The 25,370-nt window shown below is 42.8% G+C and overlaps 1 protein-coding gene across 3 annotated transcripts in view; it reads right to left on the bottom strand.

Annotated features, from left to right (window-relative positions):
- The window catches only part of LOC126328451 (box A-binding factor-like), a 219,331-nt gene that overhangs the window by 141,395 nt on the left and 52,566 nt on the right, over positions 1-25,370 (bottom strand). Inside the window, exon 1 of one of the 3 annotated variants that reach the window (XM_049996037.1) lies at positions 4,852-4,939. The exons of the other annotated variants lie outside the window; for them this stretch is intronic. The gene's annotated coding sequence lies outside the window, so the exon portion shown is untranslated. Of the gene's footprint in view, positions 1-4,851; positions 4,940-25,370 lie in introns of those variants that run through there. 3 annotated transcript variants of the gene reach the window in all.

Here is a 25,370-nt window from a genome sequence, read left to right on the forward strand (position 1 = left end):
TGCGTTTCACTCTCAATGGAAAACGTAGTTTTGGTTTTCACCACAAATCAAATGTTGTCCAGCTTTATGAAGCCAAATCATTTAATCTGCCTGCTCAAAACACTTGTACAGAATACATACAAAAACATCCCAGCACATATCAGCGTGAGGAAAGAACTTAGTGAAACTAAGTAAGTCACTAAGAGATTAAGGCAAGGATGTTGTAATGCCTAACATTACATGATCTATGTGCAGCATGCTCTGTGCAACTGTAGGAAGAAATATCATGATTTTCGAATAACTTCTGGAGAAAGTACTGTCTACCAACTAAAATTAGCCAACGATCATGAGATCCTAGCAACAGATGGAGACGATGTACATCGTATGCCATGAAAATTAAAAGAAATGTTTATTGGGGGTTTGCTAGCAAGACAGAATACGTCGTAGTTGGTGTCGATGGTAATTAATAACGTACAGATCAAGAAATAATAAAATGTAGTAAATTACACAATTAGTCAAGAGTGTCAATAGCAAATAAGGAGACACTGAAGCAGAACAGAGTTGATCACGGTAGGAGAGCAATAAAACAACTACATAGAGTGCAGGGAAGTAACGATGCAATAAGAATACCAGGAGTTGTATAATGGTTGAAAGTATAAGTACATATGATGCAAAGTATGTGGAATTACCGGGAAAAATAAGTGAAAATAAAAGTGACGAAACACGAAAACTAGCAGCTGCACTGTGGAGTAACATTAAGATATAAGACAAGGAATCAATAAACATGAAAGAGAATTCGATTTAGGATATTACGGACTTTAGTGGTTTCAGCTCGTTAAGAACACGGATTTGAACAGATGGCGGAAGACAATAATAAAGTACACACAGCTCGGAGGGATCACTTTTATTTCAAACTCAAATATCTACTGGTTTCAGTCATGGACCATCTTTAAAACGGTTTAAGGCAAAACATTACGTTTGTTATTACTTAAATTGTAGAGCATGACATGAATATCAATTACAACACAGGACTTTTAGAAGCAAACATACTAATAACAAGTGTACACAGAGCAGTACTGAAGAGAAGATGAGGACTGTAAGTATTACATTGGAATAAACGGAACTGGAGCATGAAAGTTCGAGAAGCTATCACAGTCCGATGACCACACGCGGGAAAATGAGATGATCAACAAGGTTGGCTTCTGAGATGCGGAGACGGCTGCATTTGTAACAAATTCATCTGACGCTAATCGTGAAATAATATCTTCGAGAGAGCAAAGGCACCTGGAAGCTCTTAGAAAAGGCCTTGTGCCACTGCCCTGGATTCAGTTCGAAACCTGTTTGCTGCGGCTCATGCAGTGAGGCGATGTCACATTATTTGTGGCTGTTCTTTCGAACGCTGGGAAAATGAAGTTCGGTGACTCGCTTGATGCTATCCAAGAGTAGGTTATCTTCACATTTTCCTCGGCGAACACCATGTCCTCGATAAGTCTAAAGAACAGCATTCTTTCCACAAAGCTGTTATTCTAAAATCGTGCTTTATTAATCTCTACTGACTTGTTTCAAGCGGTGTTATTTCTCAAGTAGATGTGGTTACATGTTGTGGAACAGCAAACTGTCTCTATGTGTGTGTGTGGTTTTGGTTACCTGTTAACGAGATCGTGTACAGTGACGTCTGTGCTACCGTAACCGTGCACGGCATGTGATTTCTGTTTTACAAGTATGTTGTATCCACATTTGCAGCTTATAATGAGCTACGCTCTAAGCTAGCTTAATAATTAAATATAGTGTGGTGTGAGACTTTCCTGACATAATAAATGTTTGAAAATTGTCGGGGCTTCCGTCGCACGGTATTGTTCTAACTGCACAAAATTTCTACGATGCAGCTGCACGTCATTTTCAGGTGTGATTGGGCTAGCTGCATTATTTTAAAATAACAGCCTACTGGAAACGATCTTGTGTTTTAAATAGTGGGCCATGTGCTGACGCTCTCAGCGTCGTTAAGAAGACAAACACAGATACACATATGACGTCAGTCATACAGTCCGCCAAAATGGCGACCAAATGGAAGGCTTGTGTAAAGAAATCAGTTAGTAAGCAAATTTAGTCTTACTCCTCATTCTTAATAATAAGAAAATACTGAAGGTAAGATTTACGACGTAAATACACTCAGCTGCGTGGCTTGGAGTTTATGTAATCTCAGCGCCTCTCAGCCAGCCTTTCTTTGCTAAACTCATCTGATACTAGGGACATGTGAGGGAAGTGAGTGCTTGCTACATACCGTAAGACAGGAGGTCGAAAACTGCACCAAAGGTCATTTCGAACCCTCTACACAATAGGCAACAATTTTCGAGTGGACATTAGTATGAAAAAATATATATAGTTATCAAACTGTTGTAAAAGTGACACTGAAACAAGTATACAGACTCGACAATCCCTCTGGATAAAATTTTTGCGTTGATAGTGCGCTGGCAGGTGCGTAGTATCTAATCTTGAGCGCCTGTTCCTGCCCCACGCACCTGTGTGGCAGCGTGGAGTTGATTATCGAAGTGACGCCCAGGAGCACACAAACAGACGGATACCGTCTACGCTTCTGAACTTTTGTTTGGGCAGTGCATTCTTTAGTGTTTGCGGAAGAGGTCTCTAGTGAAATTTGAAATGTCACGGAAGACACTTTAGATGACGTAAGTATTCAGCCTTCCAATTTGTGGAATTACCTCCAATGTATCACAGAAGTACACAAATAGTATCGACAGACAAAATGGACTTTATACAACCAAAGAGAGCCGGCTAGTATTCAGCAACAAGGAGAATCAACTGTGTATCAGATACAAATATAAAATATTACGAATAGAATATTTAAGCTACGTTTTACATCTAAAGAATCATTGCCGCTAAATTTATTAACGTAAGAAAATATGTTTCGGAAGATGCATTTCAGCGGTGAGCAACAACAGCATCATCTAATTGTAAAATGCTGAAAACTTCGGCCCATTACTATATTATTTTATACTGCATCATAATTCTGTCTCCTTTTGCATTACGGAACAAACTCAGGCGAAAAAGCACGCTACATCTGTTCAAACAAAGAACGGAACATGAACAGCATTTTCAGCATGCATGCGATTTTACGCATGAGCTGTTATATAGTGATTGATCAACCAGTTCGTGAAGCTTTAAGGTTATGCAAGGGCATATCTAATGGAGGGAAATTCTTTATTTGTCTTGAAAAGAATAGTGCAGCGAAAAAATTTTTGTAAAGTAAGTTATTTTTGCAAAGTGGCATAATAATGTTGCAAGTATGAGGATAAAAGCTGGCAACACAGCAAATGTGCATCTCTGCCCGGGTGTAAACGTCGCATAAATGGGATCAGACTGACGCACTGACACTGACGTTCAGAAAATTTGCGAGAAGTATCACTGACAACATGAAAAATCCTCAAATCATTGTACTTCCGGTAATTTTTGCATGAAAGCATTCGATGCTAACATTTAAAAATCTCACATCAAAGTCGTCAGCTATTCTAAAACTTTAACAAACATGTCAGTAGAAGTGTTCAGCAATTTTTTACGACCTATTGAGCCGTTTGTGAAATATTTGAGCTGTTCTCGTCAGGAAGGACACGCTGTACTTAGGATGAAATGAACAGAATGTTTAGCACTGAAATGTGTGGATGACAGGGAAAAATGGATGAAGAATCAATAACATGAAATAATGCCAACCTTTCAGAAGCGCAGAACCCGCAGTATGGCTTGAATAAAAAAAATCTGTGTCATTCGTGGACTAGAGCCATCGTTTCCAGCTCTTCACCAGCAGTCGCTTTAACAATTTATTTCAAAAACTATTTATGTAGATGAATAAGCTACTAGTTTTTGAAATAGGCCTACAGTTTTCGGGACATTTTTAATAGACAAAAAAAATACATGAAATACGAAATGAGCTGGGAACGGTAGCAGCGATTGCAGTTTTTGTACAGAATAATATGCTAGTGCGATCGTAAAAACGACACATATTTATAATGAGAGAAGCAGGAAAGGAAAAACACTAAGATAGTATCATTGGCTGTCGAAATTGGCTTGTGGAGAAACGGTGTTACATTATACTCACCGCGAGAGATAAAATTAATATAGGATTTGAAATCTACTAATCTATCTGAGAACACCTCCAGGTCTAACTATAATTTTCACTGCCACCTGTTTCTACCTACGATTCTCAAACGCTAGTACAAGTGCATTTACTTCATTCTACACTCGTGCATATCTCTTGCGGGAGGGTAAGTCACGGCCGTTCCCTACCCACTGTAGTTCAAGAATGTTCAAGTGTGTGCCAAATCATATAGGACTTAACTGCTAAGGCCATCAGTCCCTAAGCTTACACACTACTTAACCTAAATTATGCTGAGGACAAACACACACACCCATGCCTGCGGGAGGACTCAAACCTCCGCCGGGATCAGCCGCACAGTCCAGGACTGCAGCGCCCCAGACCGCTCGGCTAATCCCGCGCGGCCCCACAGTAGTGATGTACCGCATATCTCGAGGGAGGAAGCCTGATAGTGGTGTTTGGAAACCACAGGTGAATCAGCGCAAATTTGAGTCAGGTGAACAGACGAGTTCTGACACAGTTCGCGGAAGCCAGGAAAGCGTGAGTCTGAGATCAGGTATGGTAAAAATTTTCCTTAGACAGAGCGTGTTCTGCACGTTGGTGACCGAATTCAAGACACATTATAAGAGCAATTATTTACGTATGAAAACGGTTATTTGTTCCGTAGAGAATAGCAGGTTAACGCGAGGCGGAGGACAGAAGCGTAACGTCTGCGGAGAGCGGACCAGGAGGCAGCAGCGGCGGCGGCGGCGTGGTGCTTGCTGTACCTGTGTGGTGCCGCGAGCGGAGTCGGTGTCGCAGCTGTGTCTGTGAGCGGATGACGTACTGGACGGCCGCCGAAGACGTGTGGCGTGTGGCGCGGCGCGGCGCGGCGCGGCGAGGCGCGGACCGCGGCCGGTGGGTGGGGGGCGCCGGAGGGGGCGGCACTCGCTTATTGGTTCGATCACCCGCACCTTTGTTTGGACAATGACTCCGCTTCCACAAATAGTGTAAAAAGCGAGCGCGGCCCCTGCTCGCACGTACGCCCGACGCCCTTTCGCCATCAGCGGCGAACCTCGTCGCGGCGACTCTCGTTGTATCACTAACGTTCCAACGAAATATCGTTCGACAGTGCTACATATGCTTACGATACCTCATACAATCGGAGCCAGGGAATGACTGCGGTGTTAGCCGAAAAAATGAGTGCGGCTCATCATCTGTAAGCCGGGCGCTATGGACCTATAATGAAGTTTTCTCATCCGGAACAAAGTGATAAATCTTCCTCCTTGCCACCCCTGGCTAGAAGATCTCTTTTCTTCTCGTCTTCCCCCATTTTTCCTCTGCGTTCTTTAGCTTACCGAATGGCAGCAGATCTTGCAAATGCCGACCGACGATCACTCCTAGACAACCAGCCTCCTTCCTTGCACACCCAGTGTATTTATCCTTAACCAGTTGACTGATGCAGCTGAGAAGCAGCAAGAAAATTAATTCCACTCCTTACCCCTTCTCGCATCTCTGCAATAAGACTTCATGCATTTATACCGGGTGATCAAAAAGTAAGTATAAATTAGAAAACTGAATAAATCACCGAATAATGTAGATAGAGGGGTACAATTTGACACACATGCTTGGAATGACATGGGATTTCATTAGAACAAAAAAAAAAAAATTACAAAAGTTCACAAAATGTCCGACAGATGGCGCCTCATCTGATCAGAATAGCAATAATTAGCATAACAAAGTAAAGTCGAGGAATAATATTGTGAACAGCGGCAGCGGCAGTGAGGCATTGCCGTCGGATGTTGTCTTTCAGCATCTCTAGAGATGTCGGTCGATCACGATACGCTTGCGACTTCAGGTAATCCCAAAGCCAATAATTGCATGGACTGAGGTCTGGGGACCTGGGAGGCCAAGCATGACGAAAGTGGCGGCTGAGCACATGATCATCACCAAACGACGCGCGCATGAGATCTTTCACGTGTCTAGCAATATGGGGTGGAGCGCCATCCTGCATAAACATCGTACGTTCCAGCAGGGGTTTATCAGCCAGGCTGAGGATGATGCGATTCTGTAACATATTGGCGTACATCTCACCCGTCACAGTAGCAGTTACAATACCAGAATCACGCATTTCCTTGAAGAAAAAATGCCCGATAACGGTAGATTTGGTAAATCCAAGCCCATACCGTGACTTTCTCGTCGTGCAATGGAGTTTCAACGACAGTTCTAGGACTTTCGGTAGCCAAAATTCTGCAGTTGTGGGCGTTGACAGACTCTCGGAGCGTGAAATGAGCTTCGTCAGTTCAGAACATGTTACTCAACCAATCATCTTCCGCCATCATTTCAAACGCCCACACCGCAAATGCCCGCCGCTTCACTAAATCGCCAGGTAACATTTCATGATGCCGATGGATTTTTTACGGATAGCATCGGAGGGAACGCCTAAGTGCTAAACAAACAGTAGTGTATGGAATGCCGGTGCGACGTTCGACTGCACGAGCGCTGGCTTCCCCGTGCATAGACGAACCCGCTACAGTCTCCATTTCTTCCTGAACTGTCTCAGCAGCATTACGCCTTGTCCTCGGTCGGCCGCTACGGGGCCGTAGTCTGAACAACCGAAATCATTCTCGCCACAGCTGCCTTTGTCAACGGACCTTTACCAGTTCGAATCCCCTTCCTATGGCGATAGGATCGTAACGCTGAACTAGCACATTGCCCATTCTGATAATACAGCTTCACTAAAAGCGCCTTTTCAGGTAACGTCAATAAGTTGCGACTGCTGGGCATCTGATTCTCTGACTGATTACAGCTTTTTTTGTACACGATTGTCATGCGCAGTTATCGACGTTTTGCTGTCCAGCGCCATCTGTCGGACATTTTTTGAACTTTCGTATTTTTTTGGTTCTAATAAAACCCTTTGTCATTCCAAGCATGTGTGTCAATTTTTACCTCTCTATCTACATTATTCCGTGGTTTATTAAGTTTTCAAATTTATACTGACTTTTTGATCACCCCGTATATTATACTCGCTCTCCCACTGCAATCTTATTTTGGTAAGACAAGTCATTTCCTATTACAAAATTTTAGGCAGTAATTAAATGCTTAGACAGACCTTGATGCAAAAAGTCAGCTCCTCGGATGGTGTTTTGTCGCCTCGTCCCTTAGCATCTCTTTTGGAAGGTGTCCCTCTGACTCCTGTTCTGCTGGCCGCGGTGGCCGTGCGGTTCTGGCGCTGCAGTCCGGAACCGCGGGACTCCTACGGTCGCAGGTTCGAATCCTGCCTCGGGCATGGGTGTGTGTGATGTCCTTAGGTTAGTAAGGTTTAAGTAGTTCTAAGTTCTAGAGGACTGATGACCTCAGAAGTTAAGTCCCATAGTGTTCAGAGCCATATGAATAATTTTTTTTTTCTTCTGAGACGCCTTTCACGTTTATATTACATTTGTTGCTGTTTACATTTATTATTGGCAGTTTCTTGCAACAACTAATGTAAACAATAACAAATGTAATATTGCCCTCTGAAGTTGAACCTGTAAGTTTGAAACCGGTAACGGCACTATTTGTGTGAAAAATAGTATTATTGACGGTGGCTAGTTGCTGTTTTCTTCTTGGTATGGAATAGTTTGTAAGAACTTTCCTACTGGCTCTTAGAACCAGTCAGATTTGTGGTATGGCTTTTAGAACGCTCTTAATAAAAGTATTGATTTTCTAGTTCGTCCCTGCATTTTTTATGGAGATGCGGTTCAAATGGCTCTGAGCACTATGGGACTTAACATCTATGGTCATCAGTTCCCTAGAACTTAGAACTACTTAAACCTAACTAACTAACCTAAGGACATCACACAACACCCAGCCATCACGAGGCAGAGAAAATCTCTGACCCCGCCGGGAATCGATCCCGGGAACCCGGGCGTGGGAAGCGAGAACGCTACCGCACGACCACGAGATGCGGGCTATGGAGATGCTGAAAACAGTATAATTCTGTGGTATCGGAATATCTTCTTTTTTTCCTTTTTGGATACAAATCAGGTACGTACTAACAGAGGTATACGGTTTTGTCATTCTTCTGTCAAACGTCAGATATGGCACTTAGAACGTTTTCCACACACATATAATCAGCGGATTTTGGCCCTGTCACGCCAGTGCTAAAAGAATGGTGTAACTCTCTCCAGTGTGCTATCGCATACATAGATTCAGTTAGATCTTGGAAATTTTTCTATGGGAACAGCTCTCTATTGACAAGAGACATTAGTATATAGGTCGTTTTCGCAGATGGATATCCAGAAGGATAACGGTATTCACAGAAACCGAACCTTCTGCAGTGACTGAAGTATCAGAAAGTTTCTGGTACTAGTATGCTGCTTGACATTCTAGGCGGTTGCAAGGGAGCCTTAGAGCATCTGTTCAAAGAAACAGACCGCTTACTGAGCGCAGTATATGCCTTAAGCATGGTTCAAATGGCTCTCAGCACTATGGGACTCAACTTCTGAGGTCATTAGTCCCCTAGAACTTAGAACTAGTTAAACCTAACTAACCTAAGGGCATCACACACATCCATACCTGAGGCAGGATTCGAATCTGCGACCGTAGCGGTCTCGTGGTTCCAGACTGCAGCGCCTAGATCCGCACGGCCGCTTCGGCCGGCCTTAAGCATGAACGAAGTAAAATCGACGAGGGGAATAGCAGTGGAAGGTAACGCCTCGATAACAACGAAGCTGTAAACGATACATGCATGAAAGAAGTGAAACATTATAAAGGGTGGCCAGCAAGGCATCAGAAGTAAACAGATGAAGAAAACTTTCGTCAAGAAAAGAGCTGTGCTGGAACCAGATCTTAAAATGGAAACGACTTTTAGTTCCTCAAAATATACCTCTGGAAGCAACATTTCATGGGAGTGGTACGTTGTTCTTTGGAAATTCTGAGAAGAATAAATTGGAAGCCTTTCAATTGTTGAGCTAACGGGGAGTGTTAAAAATTATATTGATAGATCTGTCTCACCGAAAAGTTGTTTAGCTACATCATCTATATATCTGTATCACCAAATAGTTGCCTACTTAGTGGCTTCCAAGCACAAGAAAACCGATTTTCAGTATTTCATATAATTATTAAGCAAATTTAAAAATCTAAAATGCTGAGGTAATCTACTCCTAAGGAGGTACAACATAATGTTAAAGGTTTAACACAATAAGACAAGCATTATAGGTACGTAGAAACTGTGCATACGTCTCGAGACAGCTTAACTCTTGGAGTGCGAATTACCGTAATGGTATTCATCCAGTGCTTGAAAATAAGGGCACTTAGATACTTGCAAGAAACTTTAGGCATAATTTAAAACCTTGCTGACACCTCCCCCAAAATAATGAAACGAAAAAAGTTTATCTCTTACTCTCTTTTCGCCATTCGTGCAGCAAAATTGTAGCATCAATTAAGGAGTTTTGATTCAATTCTTCTTTACTACTCTTTTCGCAACACATTTTCCAGGCTGCACCCGTATATACTTCTGAATATACCTGCAAAAATTATATCACTGTACGACATAAACATTGACGCTAGGGAAAAATTACGTCTTCTTAAAGAGGAGCGCAAGTTGATAACGATAGCCACAACAAACTTTAAACATAATTTCATAACTTTCTATAAATTTTTGCCTCCAGTCGCACGAAATAATGAAACTGATATCGTTTATCCTTTACGACATTTTCGTTGTTCATGCGATAAAATTAGGGTTTTTCGCCTCTATCCATATGAGTCTTACTTGTTTAACATTAAATATTTAAGGCATTAACTCATTTGTAAGGTAATCAGATGTTTGAATCTGTTTTACACTTGAGATTTCGATCGTTTAAGGAATCGGGGGTAGGGTTACGGGTCTTGCACTACATGAAGAAGGACTAAATTCATTACATGAGGAAAAGATTCTACGGAAGTCCCTTGCCTCAAGGGGTAACAGATTAGTGAGACATATGCTACGACATTCAGAAATAGTTAAATTGGAGCGAGGACGAGGAGTATAGGGGGACGTATAGGGGGGAGACAAGGACTAGAAACGCAAAACAAGTTTAAGAGGACGTTGGGTGTCTGTGCAATTTGTGGCACGATTGTTAGTAAGCACAAGAAAGTCACGGAAATAGTCTTTAAAAAATAATAAATAACTATAAGAAAATTGTTGCCCATCAGGGGTAGGGATATCTTCATAAGATGCTGATAGTGAATTTTTGTTGAAGTCTAAGAACATATTCCTTCTCCTAAGCATTTGGAAAGAAGTTAATGTAACTATATGTCTCCTACCATTCACGGTGCCGTGATCTATACAATGCGAATTTAGGTACAGTTCCGTTTTTCTTTTAATCGTGTAAAAGTGGCCAATTATAGGTTACACATTATATTCAGAGTAGTCTTTCTTTACTGGCCTATATCCCATATCTTCAAGGGGTCAGCAAGTTTATTACTAGATTTGTTAATGTTATGGTAGAGGAATTGCTGCATGCTCTTCCTGTAACAACACATCTCCTGAAGCACGGCTTACGCGGATTCGTCTTTTGTTACTGAATAGTATGGATGTCTGATATTTTTCTGCCATTAGTCCTTTCTTTCACTCCTGGCTTTGCTTTGGGTATCGATGTATGAAAAACAACTCTGAAATGGACTTTCTTTCTGTTACCATATTAAACTGTAGGTACTCATGTAACTAACTGGACTCAGATGTCAATTAACGGGTCGGCTGAAGGTAAGATTGTACTTCGTTCAACAGTGCCATAGCTAGTACAATATCAAGCTTTGAAAATGAAAGGAAATGAAATGACTGTATGGCTGTTGATGGCCGGCAGGCACCACCGCCGGCCGCGGTGGCCGAGCGGTTCTAGGCGCTTCAGCCTGCAACCGCGCGACCGCTACGGTCGCAGCTTCGAATCCTGCCTCGGGCATGGATGTGTGTGATGTCCTTAGGTTACTTAAGTTTAAGTAGTTCCAAGTTCTAGGGGACTGATGACCACAGATGTTAAGTCCCGTAGTGCTCAGAGCCATTTGAACCAGACACCACCTGGGGAAGTTCGGCGGCTGAGTTGCAACTCCTCTCAGATGACGCCACACTGGGCGACTTGCGTGTCGATGATTATGAAATGATGACGAAAACAGCACAACTCGTAGTTCCCGAGCGGAGAAAATTCCTAATCCGGCTGGGAGTCGAACCCAGGCCTGCTGCTTGGGAGTCAGACGCTCTGACCAAATACCTACAGGGGCGGACATCGAGCCTTAATATTCTACATTTGTTTCTTTTCGAATGCATGGGTGTAAGAACATGTTCTTAGACATCCGCAAGTGTTTAAAGCAGCCTTCGAACTGAGCACAGGTTTACCTTTATCGTGAACGCAGAAAGATCGTCTGAATGAAGTTATGCTGAGATGGTAGTGTCTACGTGCCCTCGTTTTGTTATAGAGTACTGTGGGTTCTATCACAAAGCCGTAATAGGCTGGATCGAAACACGACCTAGCGAGTTTGGGCGGAGGCTGGCACTACTGAGCCTAATTCTGGTAAGCGTAGGTTCGAAATCTCCAGTCGCCTATCTAGGTTTGGACCACGCGCAGTTCTTGCTTGTGCCACGTTTACAACGATGTCATCGTCGGTACAATGTTATACACTAAACTATCTTCATAATGCATCGCAAACATTAGCATTAAAGTGTTACTCATAATCTGTTTATACAGTGGTATCTTAAATAGACACAGCATTTATATACCTTAGCATTCTATTTAAGTGAAAAACGTAAGAACTTACCAAATTTGTAATGGTAGTCAGGACTCTTTCTTTTTCATTTTTTATTTTTCACGTCTAGTTCCGCAGGAGGAACTGAGGAGCAAATGTCCATGGTCATGGAACGATTCAATACATGAGATTAACATAAATAAAATAAAATTTAGACGAATACTATCCATATCAACAATACATCACAGTAGAGCAGAATATTAGTAAAATTTTTCCAAGAACTTCCCGACTGAAAAGAAGGAAATAGCCATAAATGAAATTCCTCGGTTTAGACTTGAATGTACGAGGATTACTGCTAAGATTTTTACATTCTCGTGGTAACTTATTGAAAATGGATGCATCAGAATGCTGAAAGTCTTTCTGCACAAGAATCAAGGAGGTGCGCTTCAAATGCAGATGAGATTTCTGCCGAGTATTCAGTTAGTGAAAGCTGCTAATTCTTGGGAATAAGCTCATACTGTTAACAAAAAACAGCATTAGAGAAGACATGTATGGAGAAGCCAACGTCAGAGTTCCCAGACTCCTAGACAGTGGTCATCAAGAGGCTCGTGAAATTACACCACATACTGCTCGAACTGCCCGTTTCTGAACCAAAAATACCCTTTGTGAAAGGGTTCAGCTATCCCAGAATATAACACAGTGCGTCAAAGCGAATGAAAATAAGCAAAGTAGGCTGATTTTCGTGGTTGATCCTCACTTACTGCAGATACTGTTCTTAATGATAAATACGGCATCGTTCATATTCCTTCATTTTTTGGGCTTGCGTCAAGGATATTTTCAGTTCTTGTTCCGACATATAGGCTGACAACCTATTACGCATTCTGAAGGTGAGTCACTTGAAAGCGACTCACCTTGACAATAGCTGACGGGTTGTGAGTCTACATATCGGAACAAGAATTAAAAATATCCAGTATACAAGCCGGCAAAATGATGGAATATTCGATCCTCTGGGAAAACTTCATGAAACTGCTGAATTCAGTTTTTGAGGAAGATCCTGAACACAGACTTTCCATAAAAATTTACTTTCTTTTAACCAGCAAGAAATTTGAATCGTTGAGACTCGATAATCAAATGCCCACTCTGTATATAAAAATACCAGTTTTAGTTGATTTGTGTATTACAAACTGTAGAAGTTCTGTCTTACTGTGATTCAGTAACATTTTATTTTGTGAAAGCCATGAACTTATGTCTCGAACTGTAGTATTTGATACATTGGCTAGGTCGCATTCAAAGTCCTTCGATAACAAGCTAGTGTCAGCAGCAAACAGAAATATTTTAGAACAGTAATAGTACCAGGACTGACGCCTGAGGTAAACCCCACTTAACAGTGCCCCAGTCAGACGCCGTCCTCATTACTCTGAAGAAATACCTTTTGCTGTCTGATCTTGAAGTATGAGAGGAACTAATTGTCAGTTACTCCTCTTATTTCATAATGGTCCAGCTTGGGCAGTAATATTTTGTGAACCACACGGTCAAACGCCTTACTTGAATCAAAGAAAATACCTAGTGTTTGCAACCTTTTGTTCAATCGGTCTAGTGCCTCACTGAGAAAAGAGAATATAGCGTTTCCAATTATTAATCTCTGCTGAGGCCAAAGTGTACGCTTGACAGCAAATTATGTGAATTTAAAAGTTCAATTCCTCTTACTTCAATAACTTTTGCAAACGTTGCTGGCACACAATTACGTTTAAAATTGTCTATCTTATTCCCTTTTTTTATCAAGTGGTTTTTCTGTTGAGTACTTTAATCATTCAGGGAAATGACCATCCTAGAGAGAACATTACAAATGTAACACTCTTTTGGGCAACTAGGCTAACATAAACAGCGCAAGATTTCGTATGTAGAACATCTGCAGCTGAGATGCATCATAATAAATTCAGAGATATCTGCTTCAGCTAACTAATTCTTTATTCAAACCAATAAATAATTAATGCAGCTCAAGCGGATCTTTCTAAATTTATTGTATGAAGTACAATGCTTAAGTATCCTGCTCGATGCCCTATCATATCTATGTGATGTATTTGAGCTAGAAGTTTGGAAAGCCATTTTCTGAGTGTTATTTGATTCCATGTAGAACAAGCCGGTCTTAACGAAATAATGTCGACAGAAGTAAAGGAAATTTCAGAAGTATCCCAATGAAGTGTGATACGATCGTTATTTTTGTAATTCTGGGGCACATAAAAGTGATGTAGTGGATAACGTCGGAAACTCCATAAGGCTTTTGCCAGATGATTCGGTTGTCTGTAAACAGGTAGGAACTCTAGAAGGTTGTACAGTACTCCAGAATGATCGGCAGAGGGTGAATGATGCAAGGACTGGCAGTTGACCCTGATCATAAATAAATGAGACATAGTTTGCATAAATAGGAGAAGAACATTTGTTCGTTAGATTCTTCATTGCTGCATTAGCAGAAGATGTAGACACGATCAAACGAAGAGAGGCGCATTTCATCACGAGATCGTTTAGTAGTCCCGAGAGTGTTAAGGAGACTCTGAAAAGACTCCAATGGCAGACCGTACGTGAGAGGCGTTGTGCATTACTGTAGAATTTCCGAAAGAGTGGGCTTACGTTCCGGGAGCAGTCGGGCTACATATTACTTCGACCCACAAACGCCTCGCGAAAGGAACATAGGTAGAAGGTCCGAAAAATTAGAAATAATGCCTAGCTTTACCGACAGTCATTCCCCCGACGCACCTTCTTCGAATGAAAGATTGAAGGGGGTCTTGCATGATAAAGGCAAAAGTGTTCTTCGCCACACACCCTAAGGCGGCTTGTAGAGTGTACCGGGGAACGGATGGTGATACCAAAAGTACCCTCCGCCACATACGCATGTGCGACTTCCTCTGTATACAGCTTGTTTGACTGTCATATGGAGAGACGAAAAGGCCGAGTAGAGAAAAATGAAACGAATGGCTTCTCCGATATGACATATTAAGACTAACTGTATGATCACTCTGCAATTGAGTCCCTAAGGACCCCAGCTGCAGATATGCACTTGAGGACAAACATTTTACAACAGGTTTTCCAAGTGGGCGCTGTTCATGTGAAGGCAGGCAGGTGTCTTTATCGATACAAGTGCACGTTCAAAAATTCCATGTGCGTTTGAAATGTATTAAGAAGCATCCGGAGCTGGTTCCCAGAGTTGATAGGCACTATCATTAGATCGACAGGGGTCGGCTACACGAAAGCTTTTAAATAGCGCCACAGAAAAAACACTCGAAACGTTGGGAGACCACGATACTGGAGAGGCAAGACCGATTCGTGCTACGCATTCCCGAGCAGCTTCATGAAAGTGTGATAGCGCACCATCAAATGTGTACTAAATACGCATCCTTTCAGCCATAGCTCCAGCATAAACGTAGCTTAACGGATTAACAATGTGGTAACAATGGCATGATTGCAACGGCGCATGCGCCGTATCGACGAAACCGTAGGTTTCTGGGCATGTGTCTGCTATATTTTTCTTGTTTCATTGTCCTCTGCTCCCCCTTTCTTTTTTTCCTATAACTGTCGCACACTCTATAGATGGAGAGAACTGAAACTGTTTGCGTGTTGTTTGGCACTGTTTCGTTCAGCGGTAGTTGCTGTCCACGGCGGGTAAGATGGCGGCGCGGCGCCGCGCCGCCGGCGTCGCGGCAGCTGCCGGTGCCCGTGCCCGGGCTCCGTGCCGCCCCTCCCAGCGCCGCCGCGGTGCGCCGACAGCGCCGCGCCGCGGGATCGATGGCCGTCCGGCGGGCCGATCTGGTAGCCAATCGCGGCCGCTGCCGCTGCCGCTGCGGCCATGCCGGGCCACGCCCCGCGGCGCCCCGCCCGCCCGCACCTGCGGCCGCTTATCTCCGCTCACTGACCGGAAGCTGCGGCTGCCGCGTGCGGCGGCCACTGCCAGCGCCACCGCGTCTGGATTTACAGCTTATACTTGTCTGGTAGTATCTTCTCTAACCCAAACTGAATCCCTCGGCGTGCTGGCTACTAAAATGGGAACACCAGGAAGGACAGCAAACTACGAAATGTCACTAATTCTGCGTATACCGGTATAGTGCGAGTAGGAGATTTGAGGGAAAAGTGGGTGTGAAGGGTAACACACAGATCTGCCGCCTCTGGCAGCAAGGATGCCTCTAACCCGGATGGGTAACGAGACGAACTAAGCTTGGACGACACATACTATTGCATCATTCCACGCTGCTTCACCTCTATGTGACAGTTCATTCCTACTGGATGGGGAATGTTCTCTCGGTAGGTCAAGGCAGCGCGGGTAACCGCTGGTCTTGCGTTATCTTGTTAAAAGATAACTTCATGGATACCTCGAACTTAGAGCATAGCCACCAGCATTAACACGTCAGAAATCCCGTGTGGTTATAATTAAAGTGCAGCTACTCTCGAAGGTCCAGTTCGGGCTGTAACTATCGTATGGCAGTGAAACTTGTTAGATATTCCAATGCTTTAATGCGGAACCAATTTACATTGGAATAAAGCGTATCTGGCGCTGTGAAAGCGAGGAAGACGTACAGAAATCTTTCCAAATGTAATGGATTAGGAATGACATGTGAACAGAAACAGTAAAACAGGTGAGGAAGGCATAACGTTGATTTTATTATTAGATGCTGCTTCCACAGTTTTTCGGAAAGAGCAACAGAGACGTCGACAAAATGCTGTACAGCGCCAGATTTGCACCTAGTGGCCGAAATTGGAATTGACTGTTTCCAGCATAAATTGCCTCTGCATTTACGCATTAGCATACGTTTTGCTGACATGCGACAATTACAGTTCTCAAAGAATGTCCGTGAGTAGCTGCTCTTTTAATAATCACCCGGCATAAAGGTTGCTGCCTAAATTAACGGCTACGGATGAAAGGTTTTGTTGTGCACGAAGTGGCACCTCATACTACCGCACAATAGGCTGGGCCCGTATGACGATGAGAAATGCGATCTAGTGACGTTCGGGCTAAGCCTCGACACTTTGCTACGTCAATCGTGATATTGCACACAGAACCGAGGCTTCTGAAAAGACAACGTGGTGCGACTTTTGTGTCCCAGTGCTGGCGTCGGGCTAACCAATGCCGCCACGCTTCTCTCTTTTTCCCATGTCGAGGGAAGGCGCAACTTTGGTCTCTGTGCTAACTGTCTGTGATAAACCAGGCGTCGTCGTGCTGTCCGTGTGCGTGTTTCAGTTCCAAGTCTCGTCCATCTGCGACTTGACTTTAACGGTTTTGACTTGCTGATATCTCGGGTATAAATGGGTAAAAATAAAAAAGCACCCGTGTCTTTGATCAGAAACCGAAATGTCCACAGTTACGTGTTAGAATCCCGTCACTGCTTAAATTCTGAACAAAAATCATCAGTAATGGCAGCCGAAGACTTTTGGCATAAGAAGTCACCCTCGTTTGCTACCGGTCCTGTGGAAAGGCGGAGGAGCGAACAGAGGTTCAGGGCATTCTCTTGCCCTCGGGGTTGGAAAATGCCCCTAAAGGCGGAAGAATCAGTATTGTTCAAAGGTATGAGAATGCATAAGGCAATAGAAACCACAGGATTACAGACACAAAATGTGTATTCACAGGACATGTGGCCTGTAACTGAAAAGAGTCATGGTGATCTCCCCATTGGCAAACGATTCCGGACTAGCCCCCCCATTCGAATCTCCGGAGGGGAGAGCAAAAGGGGAGGTGACCTTGGGAAGAAGATAATATAACCAACGAAAGAAAAATGTTCTATGAGTAGGGGTGTGGAATGTCAAAAGTTTGAAGTTAGTAGGAAAGCTAAAACATTTGAAAAGGGAAATGCTAAGGCTCAGTCTAGATACAGTGGGGGTCATCGTATTGAAATGGAAAGAAGACGAAGATCTCTGATCAGATGAGTGTAGGGTAATATCAACAGCAGCAGAAAATGATATAACAGGCGTAGTATTCGTTATGGATAGGAAGGCAGGGCAGACATTGAGTTAATGTGAACAGTTCATTGATTTGGTTGCTCTCATTAGAATCGACAGCAAACCAACACCGACAACGATTATTCAGGTAAACATGGGGACGTCGCAAGTGGAAGATAAAGAGGAAAGATTACAGGACAATATGGGCTTGGTGCTACGAATGAGAGACGAGAAAGGCTAATTGAGTTCTGTAATAAATTTCAGCTAGCGAAAGCAAATACCCTGCTCAAGAAACACAAGAGGAGAAGATATATTTGGAAAAGGTCGGGAGATACTGGAAGATTTCAGTTAGATTAGCCTACATCATGGACAGGCAGAGATTCCGAAATCAGATACTGGATTTTAAAGAGACCCAGGAACAGATATAGCCTCACAATTTAGTAGTGAGAAAGAACGGGCTGAAGCGTAAGAGACTAGACAGCAACACTCAATGCGCAAAGAAGTGGAATGAGAAGGAATGCACTGTTCACATTAACTCAATGTCTGCCCTGCCTTCCTATCCATAACGAATATTACGCCTGTTATATCATTTTCTGCTGCTGTTGATATTACCCTGATCAGAGATCTTCGTCTTCTTTCCATTTCAATACGCTAACCCCCACTATATCTAGACGGAGCCTTAGCATTTCCCTTTTCAAATGTTTTAACTTTCCTACTAACTTCAAACTTTTGACATTCCACACCACGACTCATAGAACATTATTCTTTCGTTGGTTTTATTATCTTCTTCCCAAGGTCACCTCCCCTTTTGCTCTTCCCTCAGAGAACTTCAGTTCTCTGAGGCTAGTAGATACTGTCATAAAGAAATGGCACAATAGCCGCCTCAGTTGAACAGGGATGGACATCTCTAAAAAGGGTAATCACCGAAGATGGAAAGAAATACATAGATACAAAGAAGGTAACTGTGAAGAAACCATGGGGAACAGAAGAAATATTTCAAATAATCGATGAAAGAAGGAAGTACAAACACGTTCAGGGAAAATCAGGAATACAGAAATACAGGTCACTTAGGAATGAAATAAATACAAAGTGCAGGGAAGCTAAGCCGAAATGACTGCACGAAAAACGAGAAGAAATCGAAAGAGAAGTGATTGTTGGAAAGACTGACTTGGTGAAATTAAAAGCAAGGGCAGTACCTTTAAGAGTGCAATAGGAATTCCCCTCTTCAACGTAGAAGAAGACGCTTGTGGAAGAAGTACATTGAAGACCTCTAAGAGGAGAAAGATTTGTCTGGTGAAGTGGTAGAAGAAGAAACAGGATTCGATATACTTAGAAGGGCTAGGGGAGCCAGTATTATAATCAGAATTTAAAAGATCTTCGAAAGACTTAAGATCAAATAAGGCAGAAGAGATAGATAACATTCCATCGGAATTTCTAAAATCATTGGGGCAAGTGGCAATACAACGACTATTTACGCTGGTGTGTAGAAAATATCAGTCTGCCGATATACTATCAGATTTTCGGAAAAACATCATCCACATAATTCCTAAGACTGCAAGAGCTGACAAGTGAGAGAATTGTTGCACAATTAGCTCAACAAATTATGCGTCCAAGCAACTGACAAGAGTAATAATGAAAAAGAAAATTGAGGATGTGTTAGATGACGATCAGTTTGGCTATAGGAAAGGTAAAGGCAGCAGAGAGTCAGATCTGAAGTTGCGGTTGATAGCGGAAGCAAGACTAAAGTAACGTTAAGACAAGTTCACAGGAATTGTCGACATTGAATAAGCGTTTGATAATGTCAAATGGCGCAAGAAGATGTTCTAAATTCTGAGAAAAATCGGGGTAGATATAGGAAATGACGGACAATATACAATATGTACAAGAATCAAGAGGGAACAATAAGAATGGAAGATCAAGCACGTATTGCTCGGATTAAAAAGGTTGTAAGTCAGGGATGTAGTCTTTCGTCTCTTCTGTTGAATCTTTTTTTTTTTTGGGGTCATCAGTCTACTGACTGGTTTGATGCGGCCCGCCACGAATTCCTCCCTTGTGCTAACCTCTTCATCTCAGAGTAGCACTTGCAACCTACGTCCCCAATTATTTGCTTGACGTATTCCAATCTCTGTCTTCCTCTACAGTTTTTGCCCTCTACAGCTCCCTCTAGTACCATGGAAGTCATTCCCACATGTCTTAGCAGATGTCCTATCATCCTGTCCCTTCTCCCTGTCAGTGTTTTCCATATATTCCTTTCCTCTCCGATTCTGCGTAGAACCTCCTCATTCCTTACCTTATCAGTCCACCTAATTTTCAACATTCGTCTATAGCACCACATCTCAAATGCTTGGATTCTCTTCTGTTCCGGTTTTCCCACAGTCCACGTTTCACTACCATAAAATGCTGTACTCCAGACGTACATGCTCAGAAATTTCTTCCTCAAATAAAGGCCAGTATTTGATATTAGTAGACTTCTCTTGGCCAGAAATGCCTTTTTTGCCATAGCAAGTATGCTTTTGATGTCCTCCTTGCTCCGTCCGTCATTGGTTATTTTACTGCTTAGGTAGCAGAATTCCTTAACTTCATTGACTTCGTGACCATCAATCCTGATGTTAAGTTTCTCGCTGTTCTCATTTCTACTGCTTCTCATTACCTTCGTCTTTCTCCGATTTACTCTCAAACCATACTGTGTACTCATTAGACTGTTCATTCCGTTCAGCAGATCATTTAATTCTTCTTCACCTTCACTCAGGATAGCAATGTCATCAGCGAATCGTATCATTGATATCCTTTCACCTTGTATTTTAATTCCACTCCTGAACCTTTCTTTTATTTCCATCATTGCTTCCTCGATGTACAGATTGAAGAGTAGGGGCGAAAGGCTACATCCTTGTCTTACACCCTTCTTAATACGAGCACTTCGTTCTTGATCGTCCACTCTTATTATTCCCTCTTGGTTGTTGTACATATTGTATATGACCCGTCTCTCCCTATAGCTTCCCCCAACTTTTTTCAGAATCTCGAACAGCTTGCACCATTTTATATTGGCGAACGCTTTTTCCATATCGACAAATCCTATGAACGTGTCTTGATTTTTCTTCAGCCTTGCTTCCATTATTAGCCGTAACGTCAGAATTGCCTCTCTCGTCCCTTTACTTTTCCTAAAGCCAAAGTGATCGTCACTTAGCGCATTCTCAATTTTCTTTTCCATTCTCCTGTATATTATTCTTGTAAGCAGCTTCGATGCATGAGCTGATAAGCTGATTGTGCCATAATTCTCGCACTTGTCAGCTCTTTCCGTCTTCGGAATTGTGTGGATGATGCTTTTCCGAAAGTCAGATGGTATGTCGCCAGGCTCATATATTCTACACACCAACGTGAATAGTCGTTTTGTTTCCACTTCCCCTAATGATTTTAGAAATTCTGATGGAATGTTATCTATCCCTTCTGCCTTATTTGACCGTAAGTCCTCCAAAGCTCTTTTAAATTGCGATTCTAATACTGGATCCCCTATCTCTTCTAAAACGACTCCTGTTTCTTCTTCTATCACATCAGACAAATCTTCAACCCCATAGAGTCTTTCAATGTAGTCTTTCCACCTATCTGCTCTCTCCTCTGCATTTAACAGTGGAATTCCCGTTGCACTCTTAATGTTACCACCGTTGGTTTTAATGTCACCAAAGGTTGTTTTGACTTTCCTGTATGCTGAGTCTGTCCTTCCGACAATCATATCTTTTTCGATGTCTTCACATTTTTCCTGCAGCCATTTCGTCTTAGCTTCCCTGGACTTCCTGTTTATTTCAGTCCTCAGCGACTTGTATTTCTGTATTCCTGATTTTCCCGGAACATGTTTGTACTTCCTCCTTTCATCAATCAACTGAAGTATTTCTTCTGATACCCATGGTTTCTTCGCAGCTACCTTCTTTGTACCTATGTTTTCCTTCCCAACTTCTGTGATGGCCCTTTTTAGAGATGTCCATTCCTCTTCAACTGTGCTGCCTACTGCGCTATTCCTTATTGCTGTATCTATAGCGTTAGAAAACTTCAAACGTATCTCGTCATTCCTTAGAACTTCCGTATCCCACTTCTTTGCGTATTGATTCTTCCTGACTAATGTCTTGAACTTCAGCCTACTCTTCACCACTACTATATTGTGATCTGAGTCTATATCTGCTACTGGGTATGCCTTAAAATCCAGTATCTGATTTCGGAATCTCTGTCTGACCATGATGTAATCTAACTGAAATCTTCCCGTATCTACCGGCCTTTTCCAAGTATACCTCCTCCTCTTGTGATTCTTGAACAGGGTATTCCCTATTACTAGCTGAAACTTGTTACAGAACTCAATTAGTCTTTCTCCTCTTTCATTCCTTGTCCCAAGCCCATACTCTCCTGTAACCTTTTCTTCTACTCCTTCCCCTACAACTGCATTCCAGTCGCCCATGACTATTAGATTTTCGTCCCCCTTTACATACTGCATTACCCTTTCAATATTCTCATACACTTTCTCCATCTGTTCATCTTCAGCTTGCGACATCGGCATGTATACCTGAACTATCGTTGTCGGTGTTGGTCTGCTGTCGATTCTGATTAGAACAACCCGGTCACTGAACTGTTCACAGTAACACACCCTCTGCCCTACCTTCCTATTCATAACGAATCCTACACCTGTTATACCATTTTCTGCTGCTGTTGATACTACCCGATGCTCATCTGACCAGAAATCCTTGTCTTCCTTCCACTTCACTTCACTGACCCCTACTATATCTAGATTGAGCCTTTGCATTTCCCTTTTCAGATTTTATAGTTTCCCTACCACGTTCAAGCTTCTGACATTCCACGCCCCGATTCGTAGAACATTATCCTTTCGTTGATTATTTAACCTTTTTCTCATGGTAACCTCCCCCTTGGCAGTCCCCTCCCGGAGATCCGAATGGGGGACTATTCCGGAATCTTTTGCCAATGGAGAGATCATCATGACACTTCTTCAACTACAGGCCACATGTCCTGTGGATACACGTTATGTGTCTTTAATGCAGTGGTTTCCATTGCCTTCTGCATCCTCATGTCGTTGATCATTGCTGATTCTTCCGCCTTTAGGGGCAATTTCCCACCCCTAGGACAAGAGAGTGCCCTGAACCTCTATCCGCTCCTCCGCCCTCTTTGACAAGGCCGTTGGCAGAATGAGGCTGACTTCTTATGCCGGAAGTCTTCGGCCGCCAATGCTGATTATTTATCAAAATGTAGGCAGTGGCGGGGATCGAACCCGGGATCGAACAGGTTTTAATTATGAATCAAAGACGCTTCCCCTAGACCACATCGAAAAAGTAATGAAGCAACGTCGGTAATAAAAGAAAGGTTCAAGAGTGGAACTAAAATTCGAGGTGAAGGGATAACATTGCTATCTTCAGTGAAAGTGAAGATTCTGCTGAATGGAATAAACAGTCTAAAGAGTGGAGAATATGGATTGAAAGTGAATAGAATAAAGACAAAAGTAATGAGAAGTAGCGGAAATGAGAACAGCGAGAAACTTAACATCAGGAATGGTGATCACGAAGTAGAGGAAGTTAAAAAATTCTACTACCTAGGTAGCATAATAGCCCATGACCGACAGAGCAAGGAAGACATCAAAAGACGACTATCACTGACAAATAGGGCTTTCCTGGCCTAGCGAAGTCTACTTGTATCAAACATAGGCCTTAATTTGAGGATGAAATTTCTGAGAACGTACTTTGGAGCTCAGCATTAGGCGGTAGTGAAACTTGGATGGTGACAAAACGGGTACAGAAGAGAATAGAAGCAATTGGGATGTGATGCTGCAGGAGAATGGTGAAAATTAGGTGGACTGATAAGGAATGAGGAGGATCCCTGCAGAATCGGCGAGGTAAGGAATATACGAGGGTCAGTCAAAAAGTAATGCCTCCTATTTTTTTTTTTCTACATTTAATTGTCAGGAAATTTAAATGCAATTCCATAGGTTGAAAACCACAACATTGAGGATCATTTTGTCATTTTTCAATGTAATCTCCGCCCATCTCTACAGTTTTGGTCCATCTTTGAACAAGGGCATGTATCCCAGCACGGTAAAAATCACAGCTCTGCTTCCTAAGCCATTGACGCACGGATGTTTTGACGGCCTCCTCATCTTCAAAATGAATCCCACGATGAGCTTCTTTTAGTGGCCCGAACAGATGGAAGTCTGATGGTGCCAGGTCAGGGCTGTACGGGGGATGAGGCAAAACTTCCCATCCAATTTTGACAATCTCGTCAGAGGTGTGACGACTGGTGTGTGGTCTTGCATTGTCATGCAAAAGAAGAACATCTGCCATTGATTTTGTTGGGCGAACTCGCTGAAGAGGTGCTTTAAGTTTTTTGAGGGTTGTGACGTATTGAACAGAATTTATTGTGCATCCCTGCTCCAAAAAATCAACCAGAATCACACCCTCTGTATCCCAGAAAACTGTTGCCATAACTTTCCCTGCCGATCGCACAGTTTTGAATTTTTTCTTCCTCGGCGAGCTTGTGTGACGCCACTCCATTGACTGCCTCTTTGAATCGGGTTCAAAAAAATGCACCCATGTTTCGTCTCCGGTCACAATTTTTTTCAGAAACTCATCTCCCTCCAAACGGAAGCGCTGCAAGTGTTGGGAGGCTATTGTTTTCCTTGCCTCTTTATTCTGATCGGTTAACATTCTTGGAACCCACCGTGCACAAACTTTTGAGTACCCCAATTGTTTAATAATCGTGATCACACTGCCTTTACTAAGAGAAATAATGCGACACACTTCATCTGCAGTCACCCGACGGTCACCACGAATGATGTCATCAACTTGCTGAATGTTGTGTGGAGTCACTGCACTCACCGGCCTGCCGCTCCGCTTTTCGTCAGTCAACGGTGTTTGCCCTTCAGCTTCCTTACAACGACGAACCCATCGTCTAACAGTGCTGACATCCACTGTCACAACACCATACACCTTCTTCAGTCTTTCATGAATGCGTATGGGCGTTTCACCTTCTGCATTCAAGAATTCAATCACACAACGCTGTCTCAAACGAACATCGATGTCGGCCATCTTACAAACTTCTGCTGTGCTGCCACCTGTTGACACAGAAAGTTACTACTGCAGTGGATTGCAGAAGAAGGTTTGAGGAATGGCGCCAAATTCAAATTTTTCACTTAACTTAATTTTTTTAAGTAGAAAAAAAATGGGAGGCATTACTTTTTGACCGACCCTCGTACATGTATGGAAAATACTTACCATAAGAAGGCCAGGATGGTAGGACATCTGTTATGACAAAAGGGTATAACTTCCATGGTACTAAAGGGAGCCGTGGAGGGTAAGAACTGTGGAGGAAAACTTAAATACATCCAGAAAATAATTGAGGACGTACATTGCAAATGCTACTCTGAGATGAAGAGATTGGCACAGGAGTGAGATTCGTGAGGTGTCGCATCAAGCCAGTAAGAAGACCACTGAAAAAAAGGAAAGAAAAAACGGGGAGCCTGAGGGTGTAATATCTTGCAGCTGCGAATTGATCGTTCTACGGGTTATAGATTCGATAGCCTTGCCCGCGGTGTGGCTAACATCGTGAGCGATCAGCTAGGTGGCGCCACGTCCACTTCGGTCTCCGCGGGCGCTGTTCCAGAAGTATTCATTCCTGGCGGTGGTGAAGCACGCTCGTCAATTGA

This window comes from Schistocerca gregaria, chromosome 2, assembly GCF_023897955.1.
Source record: "Schistocerca gregaria isolate iqSchGreg1 chromosome 2, iqSchGreg1.2, whole genome shotgun sequence".
Taxonomy (NCBI): Eukaryota; Metazoa; Arthropoda; class Insecta; order Orthoptera; family Acrididae; genus Schistocerca; species Schistocerca gregaria.